Genomic DNA, 12,917 nt, shown 5'->3' with positions numbered 1-12,917 from the left:
AAGTGCAACAATTCAAATAATTTAAAGGGCCTGCTCGGGTATATAAGAGAGGCTGGGAGACTGGGGCCGGTGGTGGGTGATGGGTGATGAGTGATGGTGTGGTGTGGTGTGGTGTTGTTAAGAGTTGATTTACGGCCAGCCAGCCAGCTGCAGCCAAGGCAGGGCAGGGCAAGGCAAGGCAAGGCAAGGCAAGGCAAGGCAATAACAGGACAGGACAGCCAAGGCAAGGCAAGGCAAGGCAAGGCAAGGCAAGGCAAGCAGGCGGGCGGGCGGGCGGGCGGGCGGGCGGGCGGGCGGGCAGCCAGCCAGCCAGCCAGCCAGCCAGCCAGCCAGCCAGCCAGCCAGCCAGGCAGGCAGGCAGGCAGGCAGGCAGGCAGGCAGGCAGGCAGGCAGCCAGGCAGCCAGCCAGTCAGCCAACCAGCCAGCCAGCCAGCCAGCCAGCCAGGCAGGCAGGCAGCCAGCCAGCCAGCCACTCCCACTTTGTATTTATATGCATTCAATTTATATTCAAACATTATATATGTTAAGGGCCTAGTTTTAGTGTTTATTTTAAAAATGACAAACATCGAGTCGTTTTACCAGTCCTTTAGCGTTAACGGTGATGCATTTTAAAACTGAACAGAAATCACCTTTTCTGGATATATCAAATATCGAATCCGCTTAATGTGCCTACAATTCAATCATTCAAAAAATACATAATTTACATCATGCCTTTTCATAGAACAGACAATAAGATTTGAGACAATAAGAACTTTAGTTTTATAACTAAAGTTGCACAATTATACCAACTCTATGGTGGCTGGGTGGTAAGGTGTGTGGCTGGTGTTTTGGAAGTCGCGAGTTCAAACGACCCAATGGGAGTACTTTTTTTTTTTTTTTATGCCATACAATCTTCCTAGTACTATTATGTAGGTGTGTGTGTGTGTGTTTTTATTCATTCTTTGGTTTTATAGATGACATACATATTGACTCCTTTTACCGGTCCTTAATTAGGCTCTGGGGAAGCAATGGTGGTGGTGGTGGTGGTGGTGCATTTAAAACTAAACCAAAAATCACCAGTTCTGGACGCGTCAAATATCATATCCGCTTAATGTGTCTACAACCTAATTACTTAAAACTACACTATTTAATTCATTCATATCACGTGCATATTGGTCATTATGCTCATACAACCGACATAACAATTTATTTTCATTATTAGAATCATACATTTCATCAAGTAATACAGATACAAAGAGATTTTCTTTCTGAGAAGACCGTTAGTATTGGCTGGCTGGCAGGCAGGCAGGCAGGCATTTGAGGGTTATTATTTCGCCTGTTGATTGGGGGGAGGGTTGATGTGTTAGGGGGTTTTCGGTTAGGTGTGGTGGTGGTGATTGGTGGTGATTGGTGGTGGTGGTGATTGGTGGTGATTGGTGGTGAGTAGTGGTGGTGGTGGTGGTGGTGGTGGTGGTAGTAGGTGGGAGGGGGGGGGGGGGGAAGGGGAATGATGGTCTGTGGATTCCTTCTCCGTACCCCTTACATATAAGCAAAAACATGCCTTCCTGTGGGTATAGAAACATTAACACAAATTATATCAGTAACTGATATTGTAGCCTTTTAAACAGAAAAGATTTGTACATACAAATACTTTTAAATTATCATTTATTTGTGGAAATGGCATTTACGTCATTAAATTGATACCTCAGCATCAAGTGTCCTGCAGTGGTCCAGTGGTAAAGTGTATATAAGTGATGCGTATTCTTGGAGTTGCGAGTTCAAACCCGGATTAAGCTATATATATATATATATATATATATATATATATATATATATATATATATATATATATATATATATATATATATATACAACATGTTTTGTTTTGGTTGTTTGTTTTTGTATAAAGCCTCACACACTATATTAAGCGAGTTTGTTTTAAACATGACATACATATTAATTCATTTTACCAGGCCTTATTCCACACAACTCCGTGAATTTCCCGTGGAGCCAGCCAGCCAGCCAGCCAGCCATTCAAACAAAAACAAACGAAACAAAACAAAACAAAACAAAAAACATTATTGCCAACAGCATTTGGTGTTCCCAGGCGGTCACCCATCCAAGTACTAACCAAACCCAACGTTGCTTAACTTCGCTGATCGGACGAGAAGCGGTGTTCTCAACGTGGTATGGCCGTTGGCATGAGACTGCCTACACATTGTGGCTAATAACCAACTCTTTTTAGTCATCACGGCAGGATACGGACCTTCTTGTGGTGTCTTAATGGTAATTGTATCCTAACATATTTTTGTCTCCTTGGCATGGATATTTAACATCGTTTATTCAGTCTTGGGTTTATGTTCTTTCGCCATTTACAGACATTTTACATCTACCTACTTCCTCAGCCTACCCTGCCAATTTCTAATGAATTTGTGGATTTTCTTTTGTAATACATACATGTGTGTGCTCATCTGCTCTTCAGTTTTTATGATATTTGTCTCATCTGTCCTGCTTTATGATACTTTTACAAAGAACATGAACAAATGCTTCTATTTTAGAGAAGATATGGGATCCAGGTTTCGGAGCCGTAAAACCAACCGTCGTGATTGGTGGACGAGTTGCCAGGTTGCAGCTTCTGTACCGTGCCGGCACATAAATAGGTTCGGCTCAAGCGGCGGCAGCATCATTCCCCCGTGACTGTCTGAGCGTCTCTCATCACCTTGGTTATCTCATCATCATCATGGTAGAAGCAAAGCCTACCAAGAAGGCTGCGGCTGCTGCTGCTGTGGTGGCCACCACCAGGAAACCTCGCGTCCAGGTTGCTCACCCGAAAACTAGTCAAATGGTTCTAGCCGCGGTCGCAGCACTCAAAGACCGTAAGGGCTCGTCTCTACAAGCAATCAAGAAGTACGTTGTTGCCAACAACAAAGTCGAGGCTGCCAAGATCGCCATTTACATCCGAAGATTTCTCAAGAAAGCAGTGGCTGACGGCATTCTTGTTCAGACCAAGGGAAGTGGAGCTAGTGGATCATTCAAGCTGGCCGTAGCAGAGAAGAGGGCCGTTCTAACTCCCAAGAAAGCCACCACAACCAAGAAACCATCTACAGCAGCAAAGAAGGCCGTGGTAACTCCCAAGAAAGCCGCCACAAGCAACAAACCACCTACAGCCTTGAAAAAGAAGCAGCAGCAGCAGCAGCTTGTTGTTGGGAACAAAAAGCCCAAAATAAAGAGAGCTTCAAAATCTCCCAAACCACCCAAGGCAAAGAAAGCTGTCAAGAAAACAACAAAGGCAAAATAAACGACGACATGCAAGCAGCATGAATACACATGACAATAAACATCCAGGCCTCCCCCCTCAGTGGAGGGGCCTCATATGATTCCAAAAAGAGTTTAGTTTTGTAGACAAATAAATCATTACTTTTGGGGTAGATTTACTCTGTATATTATATATATATATATATATATATATATATATATATATATATATATATATATATATATATATATATATATATATATATATATATATATATATACACACATACATGGGTGAGGTGATATGGTACCAAAGTTTTTGGTGAGGTGATTGACATTTACACAAGATAAAACACGAACCAATGGGAATAAAAACATAAGAATGGAAGTAACTGCAGAAGGCCTATTGGCCCATAACACAAGCACTTCCTCTTGATGCTTCTATATTGGTTCGGAGTCTTGAAGCTATAATATATATATATATATATATATATATATATATATATATATATATATATATATATATATATATATATATATATGCACACAAAACTAAATAGTCTTGTTAGACAAATTGCCCCTATTAGAGGCAAGTTGACTAACAAGCCGAATGACTGCAATTGTTTTGAATTTGAGTTAAATCTAACATAGAAATGTAATCAAACCTAACCTAACCTATGCTAACCCAAGCTAAGCTAACCTAACCTAACCTAAGCTAACCCAAGCTAAGCTAAGCTAACCTAACCTAACCTAACCTAACCTAACCTAAGCTAAGCTAACCTAACCTAACCTAACCTAACCTAACCTAACCCAGCAATTCATGATCTTAATATAATACTGTTAATTGGATAAACCAATTTGGAAAGAAATGTTCGAAAATAACAAAATTAACTGTGCTTGTTAGGAAAATTGGGCCTTGCATACTTGTCCCAATAGTGTGGTTCTCGCTTTTAGGTACGACATAAACGTATACCTAAGTTGAGAGAGAAAAAGATTCGCACTCAAACATGCATATCGATTGCCAGTCCTGAATTCTGGGTAGATATTCGTGTCCTCCCTTTTCATTTACCATCATTTGGATACTATCAAAACAGCTCTGAGAAGGATAAAATGAATAAAACGGGTAGCTCACTCATGTAAAAAGGAAGAGTTGGGAAAGATCTCTCTCTCTCTCTCTCTCCCCCTCACCCCCCCCCCCCCCCACCAATGATCCTGCTCTGCTAGTATATAACGTAACAAACCTTCCCCCCCCCCCCTCCCTCCCCAATCAGAGTCCCTTTAAGCATGCGAGGATAAAAAATAGATTTCATAAGACCCAATGTGCTAGCTGATATCAAAACAATTTATGTTATCGTCTATTAAGCCCTTCAGTAAAAAAGTATAGGGACCTAATTAGGTCCCGTTTTGAGGTGGTGGTGGGTGGAATCGATGGATTAGCCAAGCTCTTATCCGCCGAATCCGTAGAGGGTACGACCCTGGCGCTTCAGAGCGTACACCACGTCCATGGCAGTGACGGTCTTCCTCTTGGCGTGTTCCGTGTAGGTTACAGCATCACGGATGACGTTCTCGAGGAACACCTTCAGGACGCCACGGGTCTCTTCGTAGATGAGACCCGAAATACGCTTCACGCCGCCACGACGAGCTAAGCGACGAATAGCGGGCTTGGTGATGCCCTGGATGTTGTCACGTAGCACCTTACGATGACGCTTGGCGCCACCCTTTCCGAGTCCCTTGCCTCCCTTGCCGCGTCCAGTCATGGTGTTGAAGTTGTGTGAATCGAATTGACGAATGCCAGAATCAGAATCAGAATAATACAGGAGAAGATGCCCATAGGGGCGAGCTTGGAAGTGGGGACAGAAGAAGATAAGGGGGGGTGAGAGGAAGAAGATTTGTAAGAGAAAAAGTGCCAGGGCTAAACCCAGCTGCGTGTCGTTAGGTTGCGGCTTTCGAGGCAGGGACTCAGTCGGGTGTTTTCAGTGACAACATCGGGACATCACAAACTCACAACATCACAGTGATTGGCTCAAGAGCGTCAGGGCTGAACTTTTTTACGGATTGTTTGTGCTGGTTGTTGAGAGCTGAATATGTAATGATAGTGGATGCTGGGTGTTGAGAGCTAAAGTTTAACGAAATACAGAGTTAGGAAGAGGATCATGGATGGTAGAGAAGAGGTCATGATTGTTTCGTGGTAGTCTGAGAGTGTGTAGGAGAAAATCAATGTGTTGTTCATGATGAGTGAGTAGTCTATCGATTTGTTTGTCTGATAGAGTTTTCCAGTAGGTATTTAGGGCAGGAATGTTAGTACTTTCATGGAGACTTTGATTGGTATTTAACTCTTGCCATCGGGTGTTGAGTACCCATCTTAGTGCTCTGTTCTGTATTCTTTGAAGTTTTATTTTGTTAGTGCGTGCAGATAGAGAAAGAGCTAGTGGAGCGTATGTTAGGAGAGGTCTAATAAGTGCTTTGTAAAGGTGCATTTTTGTGTCAGGTTTTGCAAATCTAAGTCTGTATAGTTTCTTCATGGCTTGAAGAGCTATTGCATGTTTCTGTGTTATGTGTGTGTGAAAGAGTAGTTGTCGATCAAATGTGAGTCCCAGGACTGTGGAGGAGGGAGATACAGAGATGTAAGTAGGATTTTGAGTGTATGAATAGAGTTTGAGAGGAATTGGGCGAATAGTTCTTTTACAGAAAAAGTAGGTGATTTTAGATTTGCTGGAGTTGGTTTTTATACGCCATTTGTACTCCCACTCAGTGACAACATCAAGTTCTGTTTGTGCTCTGTTTGTTAGTGTATCAATGGTGTTGCTGGTGACAAGGTGAGAGACATCATCAGCATAACATATGGTTAATGAAGTGTGATGAACAGGGTCAGGAATGTCGTTTATGTATAGGATGTAGAGTGTTGGGGCAAGAACAGAACCTTGGGGAACACCGGCGTGTAAGTTGAAGTAGTCAGAGTGTTGTTGGAGGAACTTAATTCGCATTGTCCTATTGTCTAAGTAGTTCGAAAGAAGTTTGGTGGTGATAAGAGGAAGATTAAAGTTGTTGCATAGTTTGAATTTTAAGCCGTCATGCCAAACAGTGTCAAAGGCCTTCTCAACGTCCTTAGTGATGAGTGCAGTCTTAAGTCTTTGGTGCTGATTGATACTGAGGTAGTTAGTCATGATGTTTAAGGCGTCGTGAGTGGACCGGTGAGGCCGAAATCCAAACTGTTTGTTAGTGAGTAAGTCATTGTGTTCAAGGTGGGTTCTAAGTCTCTGGTTGATCAGCCTTTCAAAGACTTTGCCAAGTGTCTCTAGAAGGCTGATGGGTCTATAGTTCTTTGGGTCAGTGTGGGGTTTCCCAGGTTTTGGAATAAGAACGGCTGTGGCAGACTTAAAGTTGAGTGGAAAGTATCCAGAGGCAAGGGAGGCGTTGAATAGGTTAGTGATAGCAGTAATGATAGAGGCAGGGAGTTGTCTAAGAAGGATATGTCCAATGCCAGACGCACCAGGGGCTCTACGACGAGTGCCCATGAGAGCTGTCTTGACATCAGCTAGAGTTAGGGGAGTCTGTAGTTCAGTGTTTGAATTGAGATTTTCAAGGTGAATGAGGTCGTCTGGTGTAGTTGCTTGTCTATTTTGGTGTATCCAGTCTTCGACTATTTCAATGTTGGGGCGTGCAAATGGTTCAGGAGGATGTGGGTGAAAGATTTGTTCCCAGTGGTGTTTAAAAATGTTGAGAACTGCTTCAGGATCAGTGATTTTGTTGTTATTATGTAGAAGGTATTTAAACGGTGTGTGAGTTGATCCTTGTAATCGTTTGATTCGTTTCCAGAATTCTTGAGGTGTCAGTTTTCTGTATTGTTCTGCTTGTTCTATAAGGTGTTTCCAATGTTTTGTGTGATCTTCATCTAGGCTGTTAAGGATATGGTTTTTTAATGCTGTTCCGCACGATTTCCCGACTATATCCCATCAAGCGGACGTACTAGTAGCATTGCAACTCCTGCCTGCCCTTACTTTACGCTTGTGGTCGAGTAGACACGGCTTTCTCACAACGCTTTCAAAACTGCAGTTGCCTACTCGTCTGTTTCACGTCCCTGTGAAATGACTTTTGCACAAATCCAAAAAATAGAGCAAAATCAGCGATAATAGTGATTGAGGTGAGCCGCCTGTTGGCTGCAGCCAGAGGAAGGAGGGGAGGGGCAACGGGGTGACGTAGGCGAGTCGAGCAGCCAATGGCGCTCGAGCAAGCGCCTCGAGACGGCGTATATAAGCAAAAATTTTTCGGCGCCGGCCATCACAAACCACAGTTGTTCACCATGGCTCGCACCAAGCAGACTGCTCGCAAGTCCACGGGAGGCAAGGCTCCTCGTAAGCAGCTGGCCACCAAGGCAGCACGCAAGTCTGCTCCTGCCACAGGGGGTGTGAAGAAGCCTCACCGTTACAGGCCCGGAACGGTCGCCCTGCGTGAGATCCGTCGTTACCAGAAGAGCACCGAGTTGCTCATCAGGAAACTTCCCTTCCAGCGTCTGGTGCGCGAGATTGCCCAGGACTTCAAGACCGATCTTCGCTTCCAGTCGTCTGCCGTCATGGCTTTACAGGAGGCATCCGAGGCTTACCTGGTCGGTCTCTTCGAGGACACTAACCTCTGTGCCATCCACGCCAAGCGTGTCACCATCATGCCAAAGGACATTCAGCTTGCTCGCCGTATCCGTGGAGAGCGTGCATAAGCTAAATCGACCACCCTAGTATACACCAAACTCGGCCCTTCTCAGGGCCAAAATATCCTTCTAAGGAGATTTCAGACATTCCTAGCATAATTTAGGTGTCATACATACATGTGATATCAATAAATCAAGTCATTTGTAGTACAACCTGTTCTCTTACAAACAAAACGCCGTCGCTTTTCACTCTTATGCACTGTCAAGGATCACCCCCCCCCCCCAAAATAAAAATTGTCATACTGTACTAGAAATAAAAGCAGCTTGTATAAGTGACATATACTGTCCAGTCCTGTTTTATTCTGTTTTCGGTCCTCTGGCTTAATCTGTTAAGTTAGGAGATGACATTTTAAATTAACCGTTTTCTTGACATTTTCAAACCTAAGAGGGTGGCCTGCATAGTAATCCTAATGTGGAACATAACAATGAATCTCTAATCTCTAGAAAAAAGATACCGAGTGCTTATATGTGTTGAGAGAGAGAGAGAGAGAGAGAGAGAGAGAGAGAGAGAGAGAGAGAGAGAGAGAGAGAGAGAGAGAGAGAGAGAGAGAGAGAGAGAGAGAGAGAGAGAGAGACACACAGACAGACAGACAAGACAGACAAGACAGACAGACAGACAGACAGACAGACAGACAGACAGACAGACAGACAGACAGACAGACAGGCAGGCAGGCAGGCAGACAGACAGACAGACAGACAGACAGACAGACAGACAGACACTGAGAGAGAGAAACACACACAGACAGTTTCATAAATATTCTCATTTTATAGCTATTTGCTTTCAGTGACAGAGGTTTTTGTTATAATAGTATTGGTGTCTAACACTCACAATCTCTTTAGAAATTAAAGTGTGGCTCCAATGGAGCCGAGTTTGTTGGTTTGAGGCCAAGCCACCACCACAGGGCAGTAAGTAAGCCGTTTACTTGGAGGAGGTGTACTTGGTGACGGCCTTAGTGCCCTCAGAGACGGCGTGCTTGGCCAGTTCTCCGGGCAACAGGAGCCTTACAGCCGTCTGGATCTCCCGACTGGTAATGGTGGAACGCTTGTTGTAGTGGGCCAGGCGAGAAGCCTCGGCGGCGATGCGCTCGAAGATGTCGTTCACGAACGAGTTCATGATCGACATGGCTTTGGAAGAGATACCAGTGTCGGGGTGGACCTGCTTCAGCACTTTGTAGATGTAGATGCTGTAGCTCTCCTTCCTCCTGCGCTTCTTTTTCTTATCGCCCTTGGCAATGGCCTTCTGGGCCTTTCCGGCCTTCTTGGCAGCCTTTCCAGATGCCTTGGGTGGCATGATGATGCTCGTGCTGGCTGGCGTTGCGATACAATAATGAACTTTTGCGCGAGGCGAGCTTTCCTTTTATATCCCGCTCGCGACTCAGCTCAGAGCGGGTCGCGTGGCGGAGCGCGCTGATTGGTCAGTGGCGGGCTCCCTTGATCCTGAGCGGGGTATATAACACGAAGCTCGATCTGCGGGGCGGCATAAAACCACCACAAACCCACAACAGCAGCAGCAATGTCAGGACGCGGCAAGGGAGGCAAAGTGAAGGGCAAGTCAAAGTCTCGCTCCAGCAGGGCCGGACTTCAGTTCCCCGTGGGCAGAATTCACCGTCTGCTGCGTAAGGGCAACTACGCCGAACGCGTCGGTGCTGGCGCTCCTGTCTACCTGGCAGCCGTCATGGAATACCTCGCTGCCGAAGTTCTGGAGCTCGCCGGTAACGCCGCACGTGACAACAAGAAGACCCGTATCATCCCACGTCACTTGCAGTTGGCCATCCGCAACGACGAAGAACTCAACAAACTTCTGTCTGGCGTAACCATTGCACAGGGAGGTGTTCTTCCAAACATTCAGGCAGTTCTTTTGCCAAAGAAGACAGAGAAGAAGTAAGCACTTCTGCCACCCACCACGACAAATACCATAACCAGGCTCCATCCGGAGCCACACACACTTTAATAGAGAGATTCAAGTAGACAATCAACTTTCAAACATTAATAATAACATTTATATTGATTTCATTTGGAATGTGTACATAACAAACAAACAAACAAAACAAAATTATAGGGGATATTCAGCATCACTTGGAATATTAACCAATCATATAAATCCAATATATATTTTATATTTTACTTTAAGCGAGGAATTCATATTCTATCAATTTTTAATCATACAAATGAACAAAAGCAATTCTTCACTAGACGTAACGAATGAATAAATGATCAAGGTTTTAATGTGTTTCATGAATAAATATATATATATATATATATATATATATATATATATATATATATATATATATATATATATATATATATATATATATATATATAATATAATATAATATAATATATTATAATACTTGTGAACCAGAATATGTTTGAGCAGCAGCGATCGTGCCATTGGCCGAAGTGCAACAATTCAAATAATTTAAAGGGCCTGCTCGGGTATATAAGAGAGGCTGGGAGACTGGGGCCGGTGGTGGGTGATGGGTGATGAGTGATGGTGTGGTGTGGTGTGGTGTTGTTAAGAGTTGATTTACGGCCAGCCAGCCAGCTGCAGCCAAGGCAGGGCAGGGCAAGGCAAGGCAAGGCAAGGCAAGGCAAGGCAATAACAGGACAGGACAGCCAAGGCAAGGCAAGGCAAGGCAAGGCAAGGCAAGGCAAGCAGGCGGGCGGGCGGGCGGGCGGGCGGGCGGGCGGGCGGGCAGCCAGCCAGCCAGCCAGCCAGCCAGCCAGCCAGCCAGCCAGCCAGCCAGCCAGCCAGGCAGGCAGGCAGGCAGGCAGGCAGGCAGGCAGGCAGGCAGGCAGCCAGGCAGCCAGCCAGTCAGCCAACCAGCCAGCCAGCCAGCCAGCCAGCCAGGCAGGCAGGCAGCCAGCCAGCCAGCCACTCCCACTTTGTATTTATATGCATTCAATTTATATTCAAACATTATATATGTTAAGGGCCTAGTTTTAGTGTTTATTTTAAAAATGACAAACATCGAGTCGTTTTACCAGTCCTTTAGCGTTAACGGTGATGCATTTTAAAACTGAACAGAAATCACCTTTTCTGGATATATCAAATATCGAATCCGCTTAATGTGCCTACAATTCAATCATTCAAAAAATACATAATTTACATCATGCCTTTTCATAGAACAGACAATAAGATTTGAGACAATAAGAACTTTAGTTTTATAACTAAAGTTGCACAATTATACCAACTCTATGGTGGCTGGGTGGTAAGGTGTGTGGCTGGTGTTTTGGAAGTCGCGAGTTCAAACGACCCAATGGGAGTACTTTTTTTTTTTTTTTATGCCATACAATCTTCCTAGTACTATTATGTAGGTGTGTGTGTGTGTGTTTTTATTCATTCTTTGGTTTTATAGATGACATACATATTGACTCCTTTTACCGGTCCTTAATTAGGCTCTGGGGAAGCAATGGTGGTGGTGGTGGTGGTGGTGCATTTAAAACTAAACCAAAAATCACCAGTTCTGGACGCGTCAAATATCATATCCGCTTAATGTGTCTACAACCTAATTACTTAAAACTACACTATTTAATTCATTCATATCACGTGCATATTGGTCATTATGCTCATACAACCGACATAACAATTTATTTTCATTATTAGAATCATACATTTCATCAAGTAATACAGATACAAAGAGATTTTCTTTCTGAGAAGACCGTTAGTATTGGCTGGCTGGCAGGCAGGCAGGCAGGCATTTGAGGGTTATTATTTCGCCTGTTGATTGGGGGGAGGGTTGATGTGTTAGGGGGTTTTCGGTTAGGTGTGGTGGTGGTGATTGGTGGTGATTGGTGGTGGTGGTGATTGGTGGTGATTGGTGGTGAGTAGTGGTGGTGGTGGTGGTGGTGGTGGTAGTAGGTGGGAGGGGGGGGGGGGGGGAAGGGGAATGATGGTCTGTGGATTCCTTCTCCGTACCCCTTACATATAAGCAAAAACATGCCTTCCTGTGGGTATAGAAACATTAACACAAATTATATCAGTAACTGATATTGTAGCCTTTTAAACAGAAAAGATTTGTACATACAAATACTTTTAAATTATCATTTATTTGTGGAAATGGCATTTACGTCATTAAATTGATACCTCAGCATCAAGTGTCCTGCAGTGGTCCAGTGGTAAAGTGTATATAAGTGATGCGTATTCTTGGAGTTGCGAGTTCAAACCCGGATTAAGCTATATATATATATATATATATATATATATATATATATATATATATATATATATATATATATATATATATATATATATATATACATGTTTTGTTTTGGTTGTTTGTTTTTGTATAAAGCCTCACACACTATATTAAGCGAGTTTGTTTTAAACATGACATACATATTAATTCATTTTACCAGGCCTTATTCCACACAACTCCGTGAATTTCCCGTGGAGCCAGCCAGCCAGCCAGCCAGCCATTCAAACAAAAACAAACGAAACAAAACAAAACAAAACAAAAAACATTATTGCCAACAGCATTTGGTGTTCCCAGGCGGTCACCCATCCAAGTACTAACCAAACCCAACGTTGCTTAACTTCGCTGATCGGACGAGAAGCGGTGTTCTCAACGTGGTATGGCCGTTGGCATGAGACTGCCTACACATTGTGGCTAATAACCAACTCTTTTTAGTCATCACGGCAGGATACGGACCTTCTTGTGGTGTCTTAATGGTAATTGTATCCTAACATATTTTTGTCTCCTTGGCATGGATATTTAACATCGTTTATTCAGTCTTGGGTTTATGTTCTTTCGCCATTTACAGACATTTTACATCTACCTACTTCCTCAGCCTACCCTGCCAATTTCTAATGAATTTGTGGATTTTCTTTTGTAATACATACATGTGTGTGCTCATCTGCTCTTCAGTTTTTATGATATTTGTCTCATCTGTCCTGCTTTATGATACTTTTACAAAGAACATGAACAAATGCTTCTATTTTAGAGAAGATATGGGATCCAGGTTTCGGAGCCGTAAA

General features: G+C 43.6%; 2 non-coding genes across 2 annotated transcripts; both read right to left on the bottom strand.

Moving 5' to 3' along the window:
• Positions 1–2,061: 2,061 nt before the first annotated feature.
• Positions 2,062–2,180, bottom strand: LOC138351495 (5S ribosomal RNA). Its single transcript, XR_011222470.1, has one exon. It is a non-coding gene; the product is annotated as a 5S ribosomal RNA (ribosomal RNA).
• Positions 2,181–12,407: 10,227 nt separating this feature from the next.
• Positions 12,408–12,526, bottom strand: LOC138351491 (5S ribosomal RNA). The gene has a single exon (XR_011222466.1). It is a non-coding gene; the product is annotated as a 5S ribosomal RNA (ribosomal RNA).
• Positions 12,527–12,917: the final 391 nt, after the last annotated feature.

The sequence above is a fragment of the Procambarus clarkii genome, chromosome 49, assembly GCF_040958095.1.
Source record: "Procambarus clarkii isolate CNS0578487 chromosome 49, FALCON_Pclarkii_2.0, whole genome shotgun sequence".
Taxonomy (NCBI): domain Eukaryota; kingdom Metazoa; phylum Arthropoda; class Malacostraca; order Decapoda; family Cambaridae; genus Procambarus; species Procambarus clarkii.
Note: the sequence above shows the minus strand (reverse complement) of the source record. Positions and strands in the feature narration are given on the sequence as shown.